The sequence below is a fragment of the Arachis hypogaea genome, chromosome 17, assembly GCF_003086295.3.
Source record: "Arachis hypogaea cultivar Tifrunner chromosome 17, arahy.Tifrunner.gnm2.J5K5, whole genome shotgun sequence".
Taxonomy (NCBI): Eukaryota; Viridiplantae; Streptophyta; class Magnoliopsida; order Fabales; family Fabaceae; genus Arachis; species Arachis hypogaea.
Window position 1 is genome coordinate 78,070,419 of NC_092052.1, and position 24,855 is coordinate 78,095,273.

The following is a 24,855-nucleotide window of genomic DNA, read 5'->3' on the forward strand; positions in this document are numbered from 1 at the left end:
TACTTGTCCATAAGCCTGTTTTCTTAAGTTGTCTGCCATCTCTAATGAGATTCTGGCAGCTTGCACCTCAAAGATCCTAAGTTTCTCCATTACAGAGAGTGGCATTAAGTTTATGCCTGACCCAAGGTCACACAGAGCCTTCTCAAAGGTCATGGTGCCTATGGTACAGGGTATTAAGAATTTGCCAGGATCCTGTTTCTTTTGAGATAATTTCTGCCTATCCAATGCATTTAGTTCATTGGTGAGCAAGGGAGGTTCATCTTCCCAAGTCTCATTACCAAATAGTTTGGCATTCAGCTTCATGATTGCACCAAGATACTTAGCAACTTGCTCTTCAGTAACATCTTCATTCTCTTCAGAAGAAGAATACTCATCAGAGCTCATGAAGGGCAGAAGGAGGTTCAATGGAATCTCTATGGTCTCTAGATGAGCCTCAGATTCCTTTGGTTCCTCAAAGGGAAACTCCTTATTGGTCACTGAACGTCCCAGGAGGTCTTCCTCACTAGGATTCACGTCCTCCTCCTCCCTTGTAGGTTCGGCCATGATGGTCAAATCAATGGCCTTGCACTCTCTCTTTGGATTTTCTTCTGTATTGCTTGGGAGAGTACTAAGAGGAATTTCAGTGAGCCTTTTACTCAGCTGGCCCACTTGTGCCTCCAAATTTCTAATGGAGGATCTTGTTTCATTCATGAAACTTAAAGTGGCCTTAGATAGATCAGAGACTATATTTGCTAAGCTAGATAGATTCTGCTAAGAATTCTCTGTCTGTTGCTAAGTGGATGATGGAAAAGGCTTGCTATTGCTAAACCTGTTTCTTCCACCATTATTAAAGGCTTGTTGAGGCTTTTGTTGATCCTTCCATGAGAAATTTGGATGATTTCTCCATGAGGGATTATAGGTGTTTCCATAGGGTTCACCCATGTAATTCACCTCTGCTATTGCAGGGTTCTTAGGATCATAAGCTTCTTCTTCAGAAGATGCCTCTTTAGTACTGTTGGATGATTCCTTCAATCCATTCAGACTCTGAGAGATCATATTGACTTGCTGAGTCAATATTTTATTCTAAGCAAATATGGCATTCAGAGTATTAATTTCAAGAAATTCCTTCCTCATAGGATTCCTTTCAGAAGTGTACATGAACTGGTTATTTGTAACCATGTCAATGAGTTCTTGAGCTTCTACAGGCGTTTTCTTTAGGTGAATGGATCCACCTGCAGAATGGTCCAATGACATTTTAGATAATTCAGACAGACCATCATAGAATATATCCAGGATGGTCCATTCTGAAAGCATGTCAGAAGGACACTTTTTGGTCAGTTCCTTGTATCTCTCCCAAGCTTCATAGAGGGACTCACCTTCTTTCTGTTTGAAGGTTTGAACATCCACTCTAAGCTTACTAAGCTTTTGAGGAGGAAAGAACTTGGCTAAGAAAGCCGTGACCAGCTTATCCCAAGAGTTCAGGCTGTCTTTAGGTTGAGAGTCCAACCATATTCTAGCTCTGTCTCTTACAGTAAACGGGAAAAGCATAAGCCTGTAGACCTCAAGATCAGCCCCATTGATCTTAACAGTATCACAGATTTGCAAGAATTCAGTTAAGAACTGAAAAAGGATCTTCTGATGGGAGTCCATAAAACTTGCAGTTCTGTTGCATCAGAGAAACTAATTGAGGTTTTAGCTCAAAATTGTTTGCTCCAATGACAGGGATTGATATGCTTCTTCCATGTAAATTGGAATTTGGTGCAGTAAAGTCACCAAGCATCTTCCTTGCATTGTTATTATTTTCAGCCATGTCTCCTTCTTTTTTGAAAATTTCTGTCAGATTTTCTCCAGAGAGTTGTGCTTTAGCTTCCCTTAGCTTCCTCTTTAGAGTCCTTTCAGGTTCAGGATCAGCTTCAACAAGAATGTTCTTATCCTTGTTCCTGCTCATATGAAAAAGAAGAAAACAGAAAAGAAAATATGAAATCCTCTATGTCACAGTATAGAGATTCCTTATGTAAGTATAAGAAGAGAAGAATAAAAGAAGGGGAAGAGAAAAACTCGAACACAGAGAGGAAGATGGTGTTCGAATTTTGGGTGGAAGAGAAGTATTAGTAGATGAATAGTTAAATAGAAGGAGATAAGAGATGAGAGAATTCAAAAATTAAATAAATTAAAATAAAAATATTTTTGTTTTTAATTTGAATTTAAAATAAAAATTCAAAAATTTAAAAAGAAAAATAAAATTAAATCAAATTAAAATTTAAAATAAATAGTTAATTAAAAAGAAATTTTGAAAAAGAGGGAAGGTGATTTTCAAAAATTAGAGAGAGAGTTAGTTAGGTAGTTTTGAAAAAGATATGATTGAAACAAAAAGATAGAATTAGTTGGAAAGGATTTGAAATTTAATTTTGAAAAGATAAGAAGTTAGAAAAGATTTTGAAATTAATTTTGAAAAAGATATGATTGAAACTTAAATTGAAAAAGATTTGAAAAAGAAATTTAAAAAGATATGATTTTAAAATTTAAAGATTGAATCTTTCTTAATAGGCAAGTAACAACTTGAAATTTTTGAATCAATCACATTAATTGTTAGTAAAGGTTTTGAAATTATGAAATAAAATAAGAAAAAGATTTTAAAAATTGATTTTATAAATTTTCGAAAATCATAAAAGAAAAATGAAAAAGATTTGATTTTTGAAAAAGATTTGAAAAAGATAGAATTTTTAAATTGAAAATTTGATTTGACTCATAAGAAACAACTAAATTTTAAAAATTTTTGAAAAAAGTCAACTCAAATTTTCGAAAATTTATGAGTGAAAAAGGGAAAGATATTTTTTTATTTTTGAATTTTTAATGATGAGAGAGAAAAACAATAAAAAGACTCAATGCATGAAAGTTTTGGATCAAAACAAATGATGCATGCAAGAACACTATGAATGTCAAGATGAACACCAAGAACACTTTGAATGTCAAGATGAACACCAAGAACTTATTTTTGAAAATTTTTAAGAAAAGAAAAACATGCAAGACACCAAACTTAGAAATTTTCAATAATTAGACACTAACAAATTGAAAATGCACATGAAAAACAAGAAAAGATGCAAAACAAGAAAACATGAAGATCAAACAAGAGGATTCATCAAGAACAACTTGAAGATCATGAAGAATGCATGATGAATTTTCGAAAAATGCAAGAAAGAAACAAACATGCAACTGACACCAAATTTACAATTTGACACTAGACTCAAACAAGAAACATCAAATTATTTTTGATTTTATGATTTTATTATTCTTTTGGTATTTTTCGAAAATTAATTGGAAAAAGAAAATAAGGATTTCAAAATTTTCAATAAGAATTCCAAGAATCTGCAATGTTAGTCTAAAGCTCTGGTCCAGGAATTAGACATGGCTTACTAGCCAGCCAAGCTTTCAGTGAAAGCTCCGGTCCAAAACACTAGACATGGCCAATGGCCAGCCAAGCTTCAGCATACAAATCAGGCATACAACAACTAATACTTCATCCAACTTCATTCTATGCTGATAGGTGGAAGCCCCAGTCCAAATGAATTAGACATGGCTTTACAGCCAGCCAGGCTTCAACATGCTTCATGAACCGCTAGAATTCCTTCTTAAAAATTCTGAAGAACATAAATTAAATTTTTTTTTGAAAAACTATTTAAAAATTTTTTTTATATTTTTCAAAAATAAGAAATAAAAGAGCTTAAAAATAAAATAAAATTACATAATCTGAGCAACAAGATGAACCGTCAGTTGTCCAAACTCGAACAATCCCCGGCAACGGCGCCAAAAATTTAGTGCACGAAATTGCGATCATCAACAATGGCGCTAAACACTTGGTGCTCTCAAATGTGAATCACACTTTGTCACAAATTCGCACAACTAACCAGCAAGTGCGCTGGGTCGTCCAAGTAATAAACCTTACGTGAGTAAGGGTCGATCCCTCGGAGATTGTCGGCTTGAAGCAAGCTATGGTCACCTTGTAAATCTCAGTCAGGTGGATTCAAATGGTTATGGTGAATTGATAATAAAAATATAAATGAAATATAAACTAGGATAGAGATACTTATGTAATTCATTGGTGAGAATTTCAGATAAGCGTATAGAGATGCTTTTGTTCCTCCTGAACCTCTGCTTTCCTGCTGTCTTCATCCAATCATTCCTACTCCCTTCCATGGCAAGCTGTATGTAGGGCATCACCGTTGTCAATGGCTACATCCCATCCTCTCTGTGAAAATGGTCCAATGCGCTGTCACTGCATGGCTAATCATCTGTCGGTTCTCGATCATACTGGAATAGGATTTACTATCCTTTTGCGTCTGTCACTACGCCCAGCACTCGCGAGTTTGAAGCTCGTCACAGCCATCCCTTCCCAGATCCTACTCGGAATACCACAGACAAGGTTTAGAATTTTTGGATCTCAGGAATGGCCATCCATGGGTTCTAACTTATACCACGAAGACTCTAATATCTCGGACTCGGTTCCATGTATTAGATATCTAAGAGATACTCATTCTGTCTCGTCTTCATGTAGAACGGAAGTGGTTGTCAGGCACGCGTTCATGGGTGAGAATGGTGATGAGCGTCACATAATCATCACATTCATCATGTTCTTGGGTGCGAATGAATATCTTAGAATAGGAATAAACTTGAATTGAATAGAAAAATAGTAGTACTTTGTATTAATACTCAAGGAGCAGCAGAGCTCCACACCTTAATCTATGGTGTGTAAAAACTCTACCATTGAAAATACATAAGAACAAAGTCCAGGCATGGCTGAGAGGCCAGCCCCCATGATCTAAGAACTAAACATCCCAATATGTAAATACAATAGTAAAAAGTTCTATTTATACTAAACTAGTTACTAGGGTTTACAGAAATAAGTAAATGATGCAGAAATCCACTCCCGGGCCCACTTGGTGTGTGCTTGGGCTGAGCATTAAGCTTTCATGTGTAGAGACTCTTTTTGGAGTTAAACACCTATTTGTAATATGTTTCTGGCGTTTAACTCTGCTTTGCAACCTGTTTCTGGCGTTTGACTCCAAAATAGGGCAGAAAGCTGGCTTTGAACGCCAGTTTGCGTCGTCTAAACTCGAGAAACATATAGACTATTATATATTGCTGGAAAGCCCTAGATGTCTACTTTCCAACCCAATTGAGAGCGCGCCATTTGGAGTTCTATAGCTCCAGAAAATCTACTTTGAGTGCAGGGAGGTTAGAATCCAACAACATCTGCAGTCCTTCTTCAACCTCTGAATCTGATTTTTGCTCAAGTCCCTCAATTTCAGCCAGAAAATATCTGAAATCATAGAAAAACACACAAACTCATAGTAAAGTCCAGAAATGTGATTTTTATTTAAAAACTAATAAAAATATATTAAAAACTAACTAAATCATACTAAAAACTATGTAAAAACAATGCCAAAAAGCGTATAAATTATCCGCTCATCAAGTTATTAATGTCCAAGTGATTGGTAAATTGATAGCCATTGACTCTAGCTCTCATTAATTCAATTAGTGAATAGCTAGGACTTATGGACTTAGATTAATATAGCTCATTTGACTTTCCTTTACTTGTTAGAGGATGATTTAATGGGATTGATCCTTGCAATTATCATGTTGTGGTTAGTGATAAGGATAGAGATCCTTGACCACCAAACCTTGCCAAGACCGTTTTATCATTTGAATTCCATTGCCATTTACTTTTCATGTTCCTCATTCAAAACCCCAAAACATACAACTCATAACCAATAACAAGAACACTACCCTGCAATTCTTTTGAGAGACGACCCGAGGTTTAAATACTTCGATTATTAGATTTATTAGGGGTTTGTTACTTGTGACAAACAAATTTTTGTGTGAAAGGATTATTGTTGGTTTAGAAACTATACTTGTAACGAGATTTCATTAGTGAAATTCTTTACCATCAATTTCCCATTCATCATTCACTAAGCACCAAAACAATGCAAGCATATTCAACAGGTGAGTAAGAAAATTCAACACTAATGGAAAAATAGCAAACTTAGAAAAGAAAATAAAAACATGCAAACAAAGTTAAAATGAAATGAATGAAAGTATGCAAATGCAATAAGTAAAAGAGAATGAAAGAGAATAAGGATGAGAAGGGAGGAGAAGAAAGTGAAAAAGGAAGAGGAAAGAATAATAAATGAGAGGAGAAAGAAGAAAAAAGGAATCGGGGAAGAAAAACAACGCGTAAGCGTCGTCCATGCGTACGCGTGGATAGCAGGTTGAGAATACGACGCGTAAGCGTCGCTCACGCATACGCATAAAAAGACGAATTGGCTGGGTAACACGTACGTGTGGGGTGGGTTATGCGCTAGGCACATCACCCGACACCCGCACAGTTCGAGCACAACTCTCAGGAAAAATGTATCAGAGAGTAACATTCAATATGACGCGTGCGCGTGGCCCCTTTTTTTTATTCGTTTTTTTCTTTTTATTTATTTATTTATTATTTTTTTTAAATAAACTTTTAAGGTACCAAAGTAAAGCCAAATTTTATTAAATAAGTGAAACCATAGCTTAAATGAAATAATCCTAACTAAGAATAAAAATTCAATTTATTACTAATATAAATAAAAGAGAAAATAAGAAGAATTTACCATGGTGGGGTGTCTCCCGCCTAGCACTTTTAGTTAACGTCCTTAAGTTGGACGTTTGGTGAGCTCCTTTCCATGGTGGCTTGTGCTTGAACTCATCCAGAAACATCCACCAACGCTTGGACTTCCAATAAGCTCCAACATTTCCAAGTGAATTCACCAAGCCTTGATGAAGTTCTTCACAAGCTTTGAGCTTCCAAAGTTGATCCTCTTGTATGCCGAGATCCCAACCTTGTTTCTACTCCTGTCTCTAAGTTGATCATCATTGTTCCAACCAGGTGGCAAGTAATCTGAATTCTCACTGAGGCATCCCAACAACTTCCTAGACCCAATCAATTGAGAACTATACCAACCATTGCACTTAGACCTTGAGCATCTAACCATAACGAACCTAGGATTGTATTGCCTACCACTAACCATCCCCCTTTTGCTATTACAACCACAAAGAGCTCTAAGTTGTCCATCCGTGTTAAGCAAACTGTATGCAAGTGAGAAATTAAAGCATAAGGGGAAGAGATTTACCCACTTGAATGAAAGAATGTATGGTGATGGCTTCGGGAGAGGTGTCTCCAGTGGCGGCCCTGCCAATGTATGCTTCACTCTCTTGGGCTCCTCTTTGATGATCTCCACCTCTTGACAAGATTCTTCAACATTAACCTCTTCTTCAAGTCCAATGGGAGAGGATTCAATTGTAGATAAAAAATTATCAATTATTGAATCCATCTCATGATCAACCTCCTCAAAGTCTTCAACCATGATATGCCTTGGAGGTCGTACACCTTCCTCAACATCAAATTCAAACGTCTTGGTAGAAGGCTCTATGACTTGAGTTTTCCATGGAGGTTCCGCGTCTCCTAAGTCTTCAACCACTTCCTCTTCTTTGATAATTTCAGCTTTCTCCACTTGCTCTAGTACAAAATCAAACTCCTTCTTGATGTCTTCCACCGCTTGACAACTTCCTTCAATTCCTACTTTCTTGTTAACTTCTTCCAACTCTTCCTCTTTGATCAAGTCATGTGTTGGAGGGTGTAGACATTCTTCCTCAACATTGCTTTCACATACGATGGAAGAAGTTTCAACAAGGTCTTTAATGTCACTTAGTGTAGAATTGTCTTCAATGATGGAACTTCCCTTTTGTTCAACCTCCCCTAATTCTTTAACTGTTCCTTCATCTTCAAGGGTCTCTACTACCTCCACCTTTTGGGCCTCTTCTTGCTTCTCTCGAAGTATAGATGCATGAATCCGATCCATTAAGTCCCTAAGACGATCCTTTCTCTCTTGTTCCATGTCAATAGCATAATTGGGATCATGTTGCTCTTGGATTGATGGATATGGGTGTTCTTTCATGGAGTGTGGTGGTGGATGGAGAGATCATTATGTGGATCCACACGGGATATAAGAGCTTGGAGAGTAGAGGTGAGACCAGTGAGAGTAGCGGTAAGTGTGGTTTGAAGCTCTCTTTGCCCTTGGCGAATAACACCAAAGGTATCAACTATGGGAGCTTGGGGTGGATAGGAGGGTTCATTTGTTGGGAGAAAGGGCTCATAATACGAAGGTGGTTCTTCTTGATAAGGGTATGGAGATGGTGTATATTGAGGTAGTGGTTCTTGGGGGTAATTTGGTTGGTATGGTGGATAATGGTTAGTGTTCCGAGGGTTACCTGAAACTGAAGGTCGATCTCGAACGAGATCTTCTGTGCTGGTCGGTGCTGCTGTGTCCGACCTGGTAGAGTTGGAGATGCTGCTGATCCTTGGTCATCAGAGGGTGGTGGTACCTGCAAGAGACTCTGATGCTTAAGTTAGCATGTGCTTTAGGCAGGTTTTTTGTAGACTCAGAGTATGAGTTATACCTGGGTGCTCCAGTGTATTTATAGTAGTGTTGAGTGACCTCCCTTGTGATAAGTTTGTTATCTTATCTTATCTTTTGGTAAGATCATCTATCTTGCCGCCAGCTGCTTTTGAGGTGGGCTGTGTGTTTCTGTCCTGGGCATGTTTTGGGCTTCTGGTGATTTGGCCGAACTCTTTTAGGAAGAGGTCGGTGTCGTCCAACCTTACAAGAGGTCGGTCATTCTTGTCTTCGTCCAATCCGGATCATGTAGCTCGACCCAGGGTATGAACAATGCCCCTGCTTGAGTTCAGACCTTTCCATGAGATCGTGCTTTCTACGCTTCGATTTCTTTGGGGAAGTTGTGCTTAAGCATTTTTGGTTCAATCTGTTCTTTCGTTTGCGAGTTTTATGCTGTGTTTGAATGCGAAGCGTTTTCCTTGCTTTTGCTCCTTTACTGCCTCGTTTGTTTCTTCGAGGAGGGTTATTTTCTTGGGAATACGCATGTGCCTTAAATGCCTATTGATTGGGCTTTCCTTTGCTTTGCCGTTTCTTTTCCCCCTTCAACTTTTATTTTGAAATAAAAAAGGGCTTCGCTCTTAGTTTCAGTTTCCTTCTTCCTTCTGTTTCGTTTCGTCTTGAAGACAAAAAAGAATTTCTTTTCTTTGGCTTTTTCTCCTCTGATTTCTTGCCCCCAAGTTTCCTACTTTTCTTTCTGCGGCGCTTGTTAGTGTGGGTTGCTCGTGTTTTTGTTCGCGCATTCATCGCTTACTCCCTCTTAATCACAGGTTGGTACTCTTCTTTTCTTTTGTTTCTTAATAGTCATTTTTATATGTGCTTTGCATGCTTGTGTTTTCGCACAAAGTTTTGATCTTTATTGCATTTCCTTAAAAAGGTTGAAGCTTTTCTAGAAGATTGCATGGTCTTGTTTTGATCAAAGTTGTAATCTTGCTTTATCTCTGCTGTCTTTGTTTTGGGGAAACGTAGGAGTTTTACTCTTGTTTGGGAGGTCTAGGGTTGTATGTTTTTGCGATATTTTCTGTGCTCTGTACTGTTGCCTCCAAAGGATGCCCATGAACTTCTGGCGTTTGATCTCTTTTGCTTTGTGTGAATCCTAGGGTGTCCTTTTACTGCTATAGTTGTTGTTTGTTGGTTGTTTCCTCCCTTTCCGATTCTGTCTGAGTTGTTTTGGTAGTGACCCCTTGTAATTTTTCTTTGCTGTAGGTGTAGTTTGCTGTATGTCTTCCTGTAAGAATATTGTTGAGATGTCGACCAAAGTCCCTGCTGGTATGGCGGATTGGCTAGACTCCATAGTCCTGATGTGTGTTAGCCGACCCTGAGTACTGTGAGAAACTTAGGCGACTTCATAGGATCTGTGAGTGTAGGGAGGATGAGAAGAATTATGAATTAGTGTTGCCCAACCCAGAGGAGAGAGTTAGTTTTCCTCTTTTAGTGCAGACAGAGCGACTGATGAGCGGATAATTTATACCCTTTTTGGCATTGTTTTTACATAGTTTTTAGTATGTTTTAGTTACTTTTTATTATATTTTTATTAGTTTTTATGAAAAAATCACATTTCTGGACTTTACTATGAGTTTGTGTGTTTTTCTATAATTTCAGATATTTTTTGGCTAAAATTGAGGGACCTGAGCAAAAATCTGATTCAGAGGCTGAGAAAGGACTGCAGATGCTGTTGGATTCTGACCCTCCTGCACTCGAAGTGGATTTTCTAGAGCTACAGAAGCCCAATTGGTGCGCTCTCAATTGCATTGGAAAGTAGACATCTTGGGCTTTTGAGCAATATAAAATAGTCCATACTTTGTCTGAGATTTGATGGCCCAAATTGGCATTAAACGCCAGCCAGAAACTTTCTGGTGTAAAATGCCAGAACTGGCACACTTCTTGGCGTTAAACGCCCATTTCGGCACCCAGGGTGGCGTTTAACTCCAATTTGAGGCATATGCACGTGGAAGCTTGAAAGCTCAGACCAAACACTCACCAGGTGGGCCCCAGAAGTGGATTTCTGCACTATCTGCACTTAGTTACTCATTTTCTGTAAACCTAAGTTACTAGTTTAGTATAAAAACTACTTTTAGAGATTCATTTAGAACTCATGACATTTTACATTTGATATTGTATCTTCTACGGCATGAGTCTCTAAACCCCATAGGTGGGGGTGAGGAGCTCTGCTGTGTCTCAATGGATTAATGCAATTACTACTGTTTTCTTTTCAAATACGCTTGATTCTGTTCTAAGATACTCACTCGTACTTCAATATGAAGAATATGATGATTCGTGACACTCATCATCATTCTCAACTTTATGAACGCGTGCCTGACAACCACTCCCGTTCTATCTGAGCTCAACGTAGTCATTGGGCCACAACTTGAGTGCATATCTCTTGGGTCTCTGATCCACGGACCGAGTCCGTGAGATTAGAACCTTCGTGGTAGAAGCTAGAACCAATTGGCAGCATTCCTGGGATCCAGAAAGTCTAAACCTTGTCTGTGGTATTCCAAGTAGGATTTGGAAAGGGATGACTGTGACGAGCTTCAAACTCACGACTGTTGGGTGCAGTGACAGTGTGCAAAAGGATAGAGAGATCCTATTCCAACACTAGTGAAAACCGATAGATGATTAGCCGTGTGGTAGCTGTACCTGGTATTTTTCATCCGAGACGAGAGATCTGATAGTTGATTAGCTATGCAGAAACCATGCCTGGTATTTTTCATCCGAGAGGATCATACAGCTTGCCATGGAAGGAAACCATGCATGTTTGGAGAAGAAGACAATAGGAAAGCAGAGATTCAGAAGACAGAGCATCTTCGGAACCTCAACCTGTTCCTCATTACTAAATCACAAGTATCATTTATTTCATGTTATTTACTTTTTATAAATAAAAATAATTTTTATCATTAATCTCCTGACTAAGATTTACAAGATAACCATAGCTTGCTTCAAGCCGACAATCTCCGTGAGATCGACCCTTACTCACGTAAGGTATTACTTGGACGACCCAGTGCACTTGCTGGTTAGTTGTGCGGAGTTGTGAAAAGTGTGATCACAATTTTATGCACCAAGTTTTTGGCGCCGTTGCCGGGGATTGTTCAAGTTTGGACAACTGACGGTTCATCTTGTTGCTTAGATTAGGAAAAAATTTATCTTTTTGGTTTAGAGTCACTAAATTTGAGTCTTCTGTTTGAATTTAGTTTGATGTTTTAAGTTTGGTGTCAATTGCATGTTTTTATTTTCCTTCAATTTTTCGAATTGTATGCTCTTTTTATTCTTCATATTTTCGAGTTCCGTGTTCTTTCTTGATCTTCAAGTTGTTGTTGTTGTTTATTTTCCTTTTTTGATCTTTAATTTTTCTCGTTTTGTGTCTTTCCTTATTTTTATTGTGCATTTTTGAATTATTAGTGTCCAAAGTATAAAAATTTTTAAGTTTGGTGTTCTTTGTGCTTTTATTTTCTTAAAGATTTCTAAAATTTGTTCTTGGTGTTCATCTTGAAATTCAAAGTTTTCTTATTTGTTTTTTTTGTTTTGATCTAAAAATTTTAAGTTTGGTGTCATTTTATTGTGTTTCTCTTTCCTCATTAAATTAAAAAAAAATATATATCTTGTCTCTTTATTTTAATTGAATTTTCAAAATTTGCATTTAAAAATTTAGATTTTTATTTTAAAATTTTTATCTTATCTTATCTTAGTTTTAAATTTCAAAATTCAAATCTTTTTCAAAAATCAAATCTATTTCAAAATCTTATCTTATCTTATTTCAAATTCAAATTTCAAACTTCAATTAAATTCCAAAACTCAAAATTCAAATTTCAAAATTTAAATTTAAAATTTTAAAAATCAAAACTTTTCAAAATTTAAATCTTTTTCAAATCTTTATCTTATATTGTTGACTTTTTCAAAATTCAAAATTCAAAATTCAAAATTCAAAATTCAAAATTCAAAATTTAAAATTCAAATTTCAAATTTCAAATTTCAAATTTCAAATTTTAGAATTCAAAATTCAAAATTTAATTTTCAAATTTAAAATTTAAATTTCAAAACTTTTTAATTTAAAAACTTATCTTCTCTTACCTAACTTATCTTATCTTTTCTAATCTCAAATTTTAAAATCACATCTTCTTCAAATCTTTTCTTTTATTTATTCTCTTACAAGTAACTTTAATTTTAAGACATATCTTTTTCAAAACTTTCTAACCACTTTTTCTCTCTTCAATTTTCAAAAATCATATCCAAAATTTTTCAAATCTTTTTAATTAAGTAATCATTTTAGTATTCAAATTTTTTTATTTCTTTTCCTTTTAGTTTTCGAAACTTATAATCTATTTTCCAAGTACTTTATTTTATTCTCTTTTAAATTCGGTTTGTCCTTAATTAAATAAAATAAAATTTCTATTTACAATCCATATCATCTCCCTTTCTCCATCATGGACCTAAGTGGAAATGAACAGTCCAGAAGGACTCTGGGGTCATATGCTAACCCCACTACTGCTTCATATGGGAGTAGTATCTGTATACCTCCCATCAGAGCTAGCAATTTTGAGCTAAATCCTCAGCTCATTATCATGGTGCAGCAAAATTGCCAGTATTCCGGTCTTCCACAAGAAGAACCTACTGAGTTTCTGGAACAGTTCTTACAAATTGCTGACACAGTACGTGATAAGGAAGTAGATCAGGATGTCTACAGATTATTACTATTTCCATTTGCAATAAAAGATCAAGCTAAGAGGTGGTTAAATAACCAACCCACAGCAAGCATAAGAACATGGAAACAGTTATCAGACAAATTCCTGAATCAATATTTCCCTCCAAAAAGGATGACACATCTAAGGCTGGACATCCAAGGCTTTAAACAAGAGGATAATGAATCTCTTTATAATGCCTGGGAGAGGTACAGAGGGATGCTAAGGAATGCCCCTCTGAAATGTTTTCAAAATGGGTACAGTTAGACATCTTCTACTACGGACTTACAGAAAAGGCCCAGATGTCTCTAGACCACTCAGCTGGTGGATCTATACACACGAGGAAGAAAATTGAAGAAGCTCAAGAGCTCATTGATATAGTTGCTATCAATCAGCATCTGTACTTATGTAGTGAGTCCTCCATGAAAGAAGAGGCTAAAGCACTATCCACTGAACTTAGTCCTCCAGAACAAGTTGTTGAACTCAATCAGCAATTGCTTCTTATAACAAAACAGTTAGCTGAATTTAAAGAGCTATTCCAGGACACTAAAAATGCTCACACGAATATGGAAGAACAATTGGATTGGATCAGACAAGACAGCAGCTATCTAAACAGATAACAGAAGAGTGCCAAGCTGTTCATTTAAGGAGTGGGAAGACATTGAATGTCTCAACTCAAGGCAGTAGAAATCCAAGAAAGGAACAACTGAAAGAGGATGACCAAGCCATTGCCAAATTTCCTCTAAGGACAATAAGAGCCCAGAAAGGAAGGATTCTGGTGTTCAAATGCCAGAAAAGGGTGAAAAACTAGCGTTAACGCCCATACAGCAGCCAATTCTAGCATTCAAATGCCAAAAAAGGGTGGCAATCTGGCGTTAAACACCCATACAGCACCCAATCCTGGCGTTCAAATGCCAATAGGGGATCAGACACCTGCAAGTGCTGATAACAACCCCCTTAGGCAGACTTCTCCAACCACTTCTGTAGGATGTAAACCTGCAGCAACTAAGGTTGAAGAATATAAAGCCAAGATGCCTTATCCTCAGAAACTCCGCCAAGCGGAATAGGATAAACAATTTGCCCACTTTACAGACTATCTCAGGACTCTTGAAATAAAGATTTCGTTTGCAGAGGCACTTGAGCAAATACCCTCTTATGCTAAGTCCATGAAAGAGATCTTAAGTCATAAGAAGGATTGGAGAGAAACTGAAAAAGTTTTTCTCACTAAAGAATGCAGTGCAGTCATTTTAAAAAGCTCACCAGAGAAGCTTAAAGATCCCGGAAGCTTTATGATACCATGCACATTAGAGGATGCTTGTACTAAGACAGCTTTCTGTGATCTTGGGGCAAGTATCAACCTGATACCTGCATCCACTATCAGAAAGCTAGGTTTGGCTGAAGAAGATAAACTAACCCAAATATGCCTCCAACTTACTGATGGCTCCATTAAAATTCCATAAGGCGTAATTGAGGACATGATTGTCAAGGTTGGGCCATTTGCCTTTCCCACTGACTTTGTAGTGCTGGAAATAGAGGAGCACAAGAGTGCAACTCTCATTCGAGAAAGTTCTTTCCTAGCAACTGGATGAACCCTCATTGACATCCAAAAAGGGGAGATAACTCTGAGAGTCAATGAGGATGAGTTTAAGTTGAATGTTGTCAAAGCTATACAACATACAGACACATCAAAAGACTGCATGAGTGCTGACATCTTTGACTCTCTGGTGGAAGAGGTCAATATGACTGAGAGTCTCAAATCAGAGCTAGAGGACATTTTTAAAGATGTTCAACCTAATCTGGAGGAACCAGAGAAAATAGAAGAACCTCTAAAACAACCTCAGGAAGAGGAAAAGCCTCCTAAACCCGAGCTCAAACCACTACTACCCTCCCTGAAATATGCATTTCTGCGAGAAGAGGACACGTTTCCAGTGATCATAAGCTCTGCTTTAGAGCCATGGGAAGAGAAAGCACTAATTCAGGTGCTAAGGACACACAAGACAGCTCTTGGGTGGTCCATAAGTGATCTTAAGGGCATTAGTCCAGCCAGATGCATACACAAGATCCTACTAGAGGATGATGCTAAGCCAGTGGTTCAACCACAGAGGCGGCTGAATCCAGCCATGAAGGAGGTAGTGTAGAAAGAGGTCACTAAGTTACTAGAGGCTGGGATTATTTATCCTATTTCATATAGCCCCTGGGTGAGCCCTGTCCAAATTGTCCCCAAGAAGGGAGGCATGACAGTGATTCATAATGAAAAGAATGAACTGGTTCCTACAAGAACAGTTACAAGGTGGAGTATGTGTATTGACTATAGAAGGCTCAATACAGCCACCAGGAAGGATCATTTTCCTTTACCATTCATAGACCAGATGCTAAAGAGACTAGCAGGCCATGAATACTACTGCTTTTTGGATGGCTATTCAGGTTACAACCAAATTGCAGTAGATCCTCAGGACCAAGAGAAAACAGCATTCACATGTCCATCTGGGGTATTTTCCTATAGAAGGATGCCATTTAGCCTGTGCAATGCACCTACAACCTTTCAGAGGTGCATGCTCTCTATTTTCTCTGATATGGTAGAAATATTTCTGGAAGTTTTCATGGATGACTTCTCAATATTTGGAGACTCATTCAGCTCCTGTCTTGACCATCTAGCACTTGTTCTAAAAAGGTGCCAAGAGACTAACCTGGTTTTAAACTAGGAGAAATGTCACTTTATGGTGACTGAAGGAATTGTCCTTGGGCATAAAATTTTGAACAAGGGAATAGAGGTGGATCAAGCTAAGGTAGAGGTAATTGAAAAATTACCACCACCTACCAATGTTAAGGCAATCAGAAGCTTTCTGGGGCATGCAGGATTCTATAAGAGGTTTATAAAGGATTTTTCAAAAATTACAAAACCTATGAGCAATTTGCTAGTTGCTGACATGCCATTTGCCTTTGACACAGAGTCTCTGCAGGCGTTTGACACTCTGAAAGCTAAGCTGGTCACAGTACCAATTATTTCTGCACTAGACTGGACATTACCATTTGAACTAATGTGTGATGCCAGTGACCATGCCATTGGTACAGTATTGGGAAAGAGGCATGACAAGCTTCTACATGTCATTTATTATGCTAGGTGTGTTTTAAATTACGCGCAAAAGAATTACACAACCACAGAAAAGGAGTTGCTTGCAGTGGTTTATGCCATTGACAAGTTCAGATCTTATTTATTAGGATCAAAAGTGATTGTGTACACTGACCATGCTGCTCTAAAATATCTCCTCACAAAGCAGGATTCAAAACCCAGACTCATAAGATGGGTGTTGCTCCTGCAAGAGTTTGATATAGAAATAAGAGACAGAAAAGGGATAGAAAACTAAGTAGCAGATCACCTGTCCCGAATAGAACCAGTAGCAGGAGAGTCCCTCCCTCCTACTGAGATCTTTGAAACCTACCTGGATGAGCAACTCTTTGCCATTCAGGAAGTACCGTGGTTTGCAGACATTGCAAACTATAAAGCTGTGAGATTCATACCCAAAGAGTACAGTAAGCAGCAAATAAAAAAATTAATTTCTAATGCAAAGTACTACTTATGGGATGAACCATATCTCTTTAAGAGGTGTACAGATGGAGTAATCCGTAGATGTGTACCTAGAGAAGAGGCACAGAAGATCCTATGGCATTGCCATGGATTACAATATGGAGGACATTTTGGAGGTGAGCGAACAGCCACAAAGGTTCTCCAATGTGGCTTCTACTGGCCTACCCTCTATAGAGACTCCCGAGAGTTTGTACGTAACTGTGACAGTTGCTAGAGAGCTGGTAATCTTCCTCACGGTTATGCCATGCCTCAGCAAGGGATCTTAGAGATTGAGTTGTTTGATGTATGGGGTATTGACTGCATGGGGCCTTTCCCACCATCATACTCTAACACTTATGTTCTGGTGGCAGTAGACTATGTATTAAAATGGATAGAGGCAATTGTGACACCCACTAATGATACTAAGACAGTGATAAAGTTCCTCCAGAAGCATATCTTTAGCAGGTTTGGTGTCCCTAAGGTACTGATCAGTGATGGAGGCACTCATTTCTGCAATAAATAGCTTGACTCTGCTCTGGTCCGATATGGAATTAACCACAAAGTGGCCACTACATATCATCCACAGACAAATGGGCAGGCTGAAGTCTCGAATAGAGAACTAAAACGAATCCTAGAACGGACTGTAAGTACCCGTAGAAGGGATAGGGCAAGAAGTCTGGATGATGCTCTGTGGGCATATAGAACCGCATTCAAGACTCCGATAGGGACCTCTCCATACCAGCTTGTGTATGGAAAAGCCTGTCATCTGCTAGTGGAACTAGAACACAAGGCCTACTGAGCAACCAGGTTCCTAAACCTTGATGCTAAGGTAGCTGGAGAGAAGAGATTACTCCAGTTGAATGAGCTGGAGGAGTTCAGACTCAATGATTTCGAAAATGCTAAAATCTATAAGGAGAAAGCAAAAAGATGGCATGACAAAAGGCTGTCATCTAGAGTCTTTGAGCCAGGACGGAAGGTCCTACTGTTTAACTCTAGGCTCAGATTGTTCCCTGGGAAATTGAAATCCCGATGGAAGGGACCATATGTGATTACAAGTGTGTCACCATATGGTTATGTAGAGCTTCAAGATATTGATTCTGACAAAAGGTTCATTGTTAATGGACATAGAATCAAACATTATATTGAAGGCAATGTTGAGCAAGAATGCTCAAAACTAAGACTAAATTAAAAGCTTAGTAAAGTTCAGCTAAAGACAGTAAAGAAGCGCTTGCTGGGAGGCAACCCAGCCATTATCAAAAATTAGATGTTTATAACAATTATATAAGTCTATTTAATTTTGTTACTCATGTTAGCTAATGCATTTCAGTGAATAAGTCAGGAAAATGGAGGTTCAAGACATAAAGCAGAGGAATCACAGAGAAAAAGAGCTCACTAGCAACAAAACGCCAGTAAAGGGATATTTTGGGCGTTAAAACGCCAGAATGGCTACCATTCTGGGCGTTTAACGTCAAAAAAGGTATCATTCTGGGAGTTAATCGCCAGAATGGGCAGCATTCTGGGCGTCTAATGCCAGCCAGGGTACCTGGCTGGGCGTTAAATGCCCAAAATGGCACCAGATGGGCGTTAAACGCCAGAATGGCTATCATTATGGGCGTTTAACACCAGAACAGCAAGGTGGAGGTAATTCAAAATTTTTTGCATCAAAATATTACAAACATTCATTTTTTAATTTCCTTTCCAAAAAAATTAATAATCTTATAAATTCTTTTTAATTTTTTTTCAATTCTTTTCAATTCTTTTTCAAAACTCATTCATCTTTCCAATTTCTTTTCAAATATTTTTAACTCATTCATATTATCTTTTATTTCTTAGATGCATAAACAAAAATTCAGATTTAACTTCCTCATATCTTTTTCATATCTTTTAAATTTTGAAAAAATCTTATCTTTTTCACATCATGTTCATCTTTTATCAATCATATCTTTCTATCTGATCTTTTTCTAAAAAAATTTGAAACCCATTCCCTACCTCCCTTTTAAAAACACATTCGGCCAGCCCTTTTTCACCCATCATTCAAATCTTCCAATCCATCTATTCCTCTTCTTTTTCTTATTTTTGCTTGAGGGCAAGCAAAACTCCAAGTTTGGTGTGATTTTCGTGATCCCTGAGCTAAAACAAACTAATCTCATGGCTCCCAAAGGAAGACAAGGAGGAAAGAAAGAAAGCAATCCGAAACCACTTTGTATGCATGAAAATTTTTTCACCAAAGAACATGCAGACCATTACTTCAAAATTGTGTGCAGAAGATCAGTGATCCCGGAAGTTAAGTTTAATCTAAAAGAAGACGAATACCCGGAGATCCAAGAGCATATTCGAAACAGGGGCTAGGAAGTCCTGGATAATCCTGAGATACATGTTGGAAGAAATATGATTCAGGAATTCTATGCAAATCTGTGGATGACGAATAAGCAAAGATTAGGGGGAACTGCTTTCCACTCCTTTCAGACTATGGTCAGAGGGAAGATTATTTACTTCCACTTTGAAAAGTGAGAGAAGTTCTCAAGCTTCCTCAACTATAAGATGATTCAGAGTCCTTTAATAGGAGAATGGCCAAAGATAAAAGGCTAGATCAGGTTCTAGAGGACATATGCCTCCCTGGAACCAAGTGGATTACTAATACAAAAGGTGTCCCAAACCAGCTAAAGAGAGGAGATCTCAAACCAGTTGCTAGAGGTTGGCTGGATTTCATTGGGCTCCCAAGCAGCAACTGCTCTGAAGTCACTATCAAGAGATCAGTGATGATTCACTGTATTATGCTGGGGAAAGAGGTTGAGATTCATCAGCTGATCCCTGGTAAAATTTACATATTTGCAAACAAGGAGTCCACTGATGCCAAATTGGCTTACCCAAGTTTGATTAGTATGCTATGTAAAGATGCGGGGGTAAAGATGGATGTGGATGAATATATCCCAGTTGAACACGCAATCACCAAAAAGGTGATGGATGGACCTCAAGTTCAAGATAACCCCATCAAGAGGAGGGCGCATGAGCTCATCTCAGAAATTCCTCAATTTGATTATTGGGCCCGTTTAGAAGCATATGTCACCAAGCTACAAGAAACTATGGATTAACTCAAAGAAGAGCAGCAGAATCAAAATAGCATGCTCTGCAAATTGCTCAAAGAACAAGAGAAACAAGGGCATGAGATACTGGAGCTAAAGTGCCAGAAGCTGTCCCTTGAAGAGCCAGACATCCCACAGATTGAAGGAGCACTTATCCCTCAAAATAAAGGTTGTTGAGTCCTAACTCTGTGATAACTTTTATTGTTAGAAACCTATTTTAAGAGTTACATGAGCATTAGTATTAGAGTCGTTTATTTTTATCTTTAATTTCCTTTCTTTTATTGTTATTTGTCTGCTTTTATGTTTATGTTTTGTCTATGTTTTTATCTTTATTACATGATCATCAGTGCTTAGAGTCTATGTCTTAAAGCTATGAATGATTCCATGAATCTCTCACCTTTCTTAAATAAAAAATGTTTTTATTTGCAAAAGAACAAGAAGTGCATAATTTCGAAATTTATCTTGAAATTGGTATAATTATTTTGATATGGTGGCAATACTTCTTGCTTTCTGAATGAATGCTTGAACAGTGCATATTTTTGATAATGAAGCTTATGAATATTAAAATTGTTAGCTCTTGAAAGAATAATGAAAAAAGAGAAATGTTATTGATAATCTAAAAAATCATAAAATTGATTCTTGAAGCAAGAAAAAGCAGTGAAAAACACAAAGCTTGCAAAAAAAATGGCAAAAAATAAAGAAAAGAAAAGCAAGCAGAAAAAGCCAATAACCCTTTAAACTAAAAGACAAGGGTAAAAAGGATCCAAGGCTTTGAGCATTAATGGATAGGAGGGCCCAAAGGAATAAAATCCTGGCCTAAGCGGCTAAATCAAGCTGTCCCTAACCATGTGCTTGTGGCGTGAAGGTATCAAGTGAAAAGCTTGAGACTGAGCGGTTAAAGTCGTGATCCAAAGCAAAAAGAGTGTGCTTAAGAGCTCTGGGCACCTCTAACTGGGGACTCTAGCAAAGCTAAGTCACAATCTGAAAAGGTTCACCCAGTTATGTGTCTGTGGCATTTATGTATCCGGTGGTAATACTGGAAAACAAAATGCTTAGGGTCACGGCTAAGACTCATAAAGTAGCTGTGTGCAAGAATCAACATACTAAACTAGGAGAATCAATAACACTATCTAAATTCTGAGTTCCTATGGATGCCAATCATTCTGAACTTCAAAGGATAAAGTGAGATGCCAAAATTGTTCAAAAGCAAAAAGCTACTAGTCCCGCTCATCTAGTTGAAACTAATCTTCATTGATATTTTTGAAATTTATTGTATATTCTCTTCTTTTTATCCTATTTGTTTTTATTTGCTTGGGGACAAGCAACAATTTATGTTTGGTGTTGTGATGAGCGGATAATTTATACCTTTTTTGGCATTGTTTTTACATAGTTTTTAGTATGTTTTAGTTACTTTTTATTATATTTTTACTAGTTTTTATGCAAAAATTACATTTCTGGACTTTACTATGAGTTTTTGTATTTTTCTACAATTTTAGGTATTTTCTGGCTGAAATTGAGGGACCTGAGCAAAAATCTGATTAAGAGGCTGAGAAAGGACTACAGATGCTATTGGATTCTGACCCTTCTGCACTCGAAGTAGATTTTCTGGAGCTACAAAAGCCCAATTGGCGCGCTCTTAATTGCATTGGAAAGTAGACATCTTGGGCTTTCCAGCAATATATAATAGTATATACTTTGATTGAGATTTGATGGCCCAAACTGGCATTAAACGCCAGCCAGAAACTTTCTGGCGTAAAACGCCAGAACTAGCACACTTCTTGGCGTTAATCGCCCATTTTGGCACCCAGGGTGGCATTTAACTCCAATTTGAGGCATATTCACGTGAAAGCTTGAAATCTCAGCCCAAACACTCACCAAGTGGGCCCCGAGAGTGGATTTCTGCACTATCTGCACTTAGTTAATCATTTTCTGTAAACCTAAGTTACTAGTTTAGTATAAAAATTGCTTTTAGAGATTCATTTAGAACTCATGAAATTTTACATTTGATATTGTATCTTCTATGGCATGAGTCTCTAAACCCCATAGGTGGGGGTGAGGAGCTCTGCTGTGTCTCAATGGATTAATGCAATTACTACTATTTTCTTTTCAAATACGCTTGATTCTGTTCTAAGATACTCACTCGTACTTCAATATGAAGAATATGATGATCCGTGTTACTCATCATTATTCTCGACTTTATGAACACGTGCCTAACAACCACTCCTGTTCTATCTGAGCTCAACATAGTCATTGGGCGACAGCTTGAGTGCGTATCTCTTGGGTCTCTGATCTACTGACCAAGTCCGTGAGATTAGAACCTTCGTGGTAGAAGCTAGAACCAATTGGCAGCATTCCTGGGATCCAGAAAGTCTAAAACTTGTCTGTGGTATTCCGAGTAGGATCTAGAAAAGGATGACTATGACGAGCTTCAAACTCACGACTGTTGGGCGCAGTGACAGTATGCAAAAGGATCGAGAGATCCTATTCTGACACTAGTGAGAACCGACAGATGATTAGCCGTGCAGTAGCTGTACCTGGTATTTTTCATTCGAGACGAGAGATCCGACAGTTGATTAGCTGTGCAAAAACTGTGCCTGGTATTTTTCATCCGAGAGGATCATACAGCTTGCCATGGAAGGAAACCATGCATGTTTAGAGAAGAAGACAATAGGAAAGCAGAGATTCAGAAGACAGAACATCTCCGGAACCTCAATCTGTTCCTCATTACTGAGTCACAAGTATCATTTATTTCATGTTATTTACTTTTCATAAATAGAAATCATTTTTATCATTAATCTCCTGGCTAATATTTACAAGATAACCATAGCTTGCTTCAAGCCGACAATCTCCGTGGGATCGACCCTTACTCACGTAAGGTATTACATGGATGACCCAGTGCACTTGCTGGTTAGTTATTCGGAGTTGGGAAAAGTGTGATCACAATTTTGTGCACCAGCGACCTTTCTTTTACGCCTACGATTACTTCTTTTCCCAGCTGAATATAACCATTCCTTTTACAGCCTTCGAGACCGAGCTCTTGTGGAACTGTAATGTGGCCCCTTCGCAACTTCATCCGATCTCTTGGGGCTTTATATAGATTTTTTAGTTGTTGTGTTGAGAACTAGATGTTCGTCCTTCCTAATCTCTTTTCCTTTATCTGTTTGTTTTGACCAAACCTGGGGTGGCTAAGAAGAAGGCTTCGTGGATCTCTTTTTGCGCCACCCAAGGAAAAAAGGTGTTCTTCATGTTTGATGAATCTTTTCGTGATTTTAAAAATTACTATTTTAGAATCCGTGCTGTTGAGGGCGTTCGCCCTTTCTTTTTGGATGAGAACGATGAGCCGACCTTTCCTTTATGGTGGCAAAAGGAGCCTGTAACCCTTAAATACCCACTTGGGAGAGTTTAGATGAGGTGGAACAAGCTTTTGTGAATGTTTTAGAGGAGCATTGGGGAGAGCCTCCTCATCTGGATACTAAGAAATTTCTGGGAGATACTTCCCTCCTTCGCACCAAACTAGGTAGTGTCCGACCTCTTTCTGTATAGAAGTGGTTACCTTTTGCTATTCATGGTCTTTGTCTTTTGAATTCTATTTGTGTAACTATTTCACTGGCTTCCTTTTCAGAAATGGTGAAATCTTTGGATTCTATGAAGTCTTTTCGGAGGGCCAAAAAGGTGGTGGCAGCTCAAAACTTGTCACAGAAGAATTCGGAGGAGGGTTCGTCTGCACAGACGCCTCCTAAGAAGCCGGCAACTTGACCCTTTGCAAATGACTTCTGGTGCTGCCTCCTCTCCTACTGCTGCTGGTCCTCCTCCCAAAAAATAGAAAAACGCTCGGATTTATGATCTGAACAATAAAGAATTTGATGGCGTGGGATTTGCTACTGAGTTGATAGCTCCTCATGGTAAAGTTTCTTTGGATGACACTATCTATCCTTCATCATCTATATATTATTACTAGCAACAGCATTCGGATGGCCAACTGGGTACGGCCTTATCTCGTGTTGTCCGTGATTCCCTGGATCATGCGACTAAGGCCTTTATGGAGGACGCCAAATCTGAATATGATAGAATTAAAGGTCTAAAGGATGAGCTCGATGCCAAGGTTGCAAAACTAGAGTTTGATGTGGAGAAAGAGAAGAATCGGGCTATTACTGTTGAGGCGTCCGCCAATCTAGCCGAGGAGATGGCCATGACATCCAAAGACAGCTATAGTAGCACATATGGTGAGCTGTTGGAGACCAGGGAGAGGCTTCAGTCCGCCCAGGCTGATTACGCCGAGCTCCAAGGTCATATGGTGGACACTGTGACCGAAGTGTATGAAAATTTGAAGGCTCAGGTCCGGGTTCTTGCTCCCGAACTCGACCTCACCTTATTTAGTCTGGATAATATGGTGGAGGATGGCAAGATCGTGCCTGCCCCAGATGATGAAGATGAGGGTCCTCCTCCTGTGCCACCAGCCAAGGCTTCCACAGCTTCAGCTACTATAGTTCCTTCTCCCGAGGTGGTTTCTCCTGGGCCCGAGCCAGATCTGGAGGAGATACTGAACGGCCCAGACGGAGTTGTCAATGCCACCCCGATCTCAATCAAGCCTCCTTCTCCTAAAGATGTAGCTGCTGATGCAACTTCGGATCCTTTATGATTCCTTATTATACCTTTGTTTTGGCTATGTATTTGTGTATTCCGACCTGTGGACTTTTGTTGAACTTGTGTTGATGTAAGTTTTGTGGATGACCTCTGACATTTTAGTTGCTTCTTAGCAATTTTTGTTTAAAAATAACACTTCAAACTCATGGGCTGCCGTTTAGGCAGTCTTTGAGTCTTTTAATGTTTTATATTTGATGATGCATTTGATTTGTGTTGATATGCTTGTACTTGAGTTGTTTTTCAACCTTTGTTTGGAGAGGGTTGCCCTTCAGCCTTTACATAATCGCATTGGGTTTCCTTGATACTCCTTGAGGTGGGGTATTGCCTTGGAAGCTGGCTCAGCTTTTTCCCCCGAGCTCTTTTAGCCAAATTCCAAACATCTTTTTAAGTAGTGTTCCAATAGGGAATCCTTTTATTGTTTGTTTGGA

General features: G+C 38.3%; 1 non-coding gene across 1 annotated transcript; it reads left to right on the plus strand.

Moving 5' to 3' along the window:
* The first annotated feature begins 1,287 nt into the window (after positions 1-1,287).
* LOC112768515 (small nucleolar RNA R71) lies at positions 1,288-1,395 on the plus strand. Its single transcript, XR_003185933.1, has one exon. It is a non-coding gene; the product is annotated as a small nucleolar RNA R71 (small nucleolar RNA).
* The last annotated feature ends 23,460 nt before the right edge of the window (positions 1,396-24,855 follow it).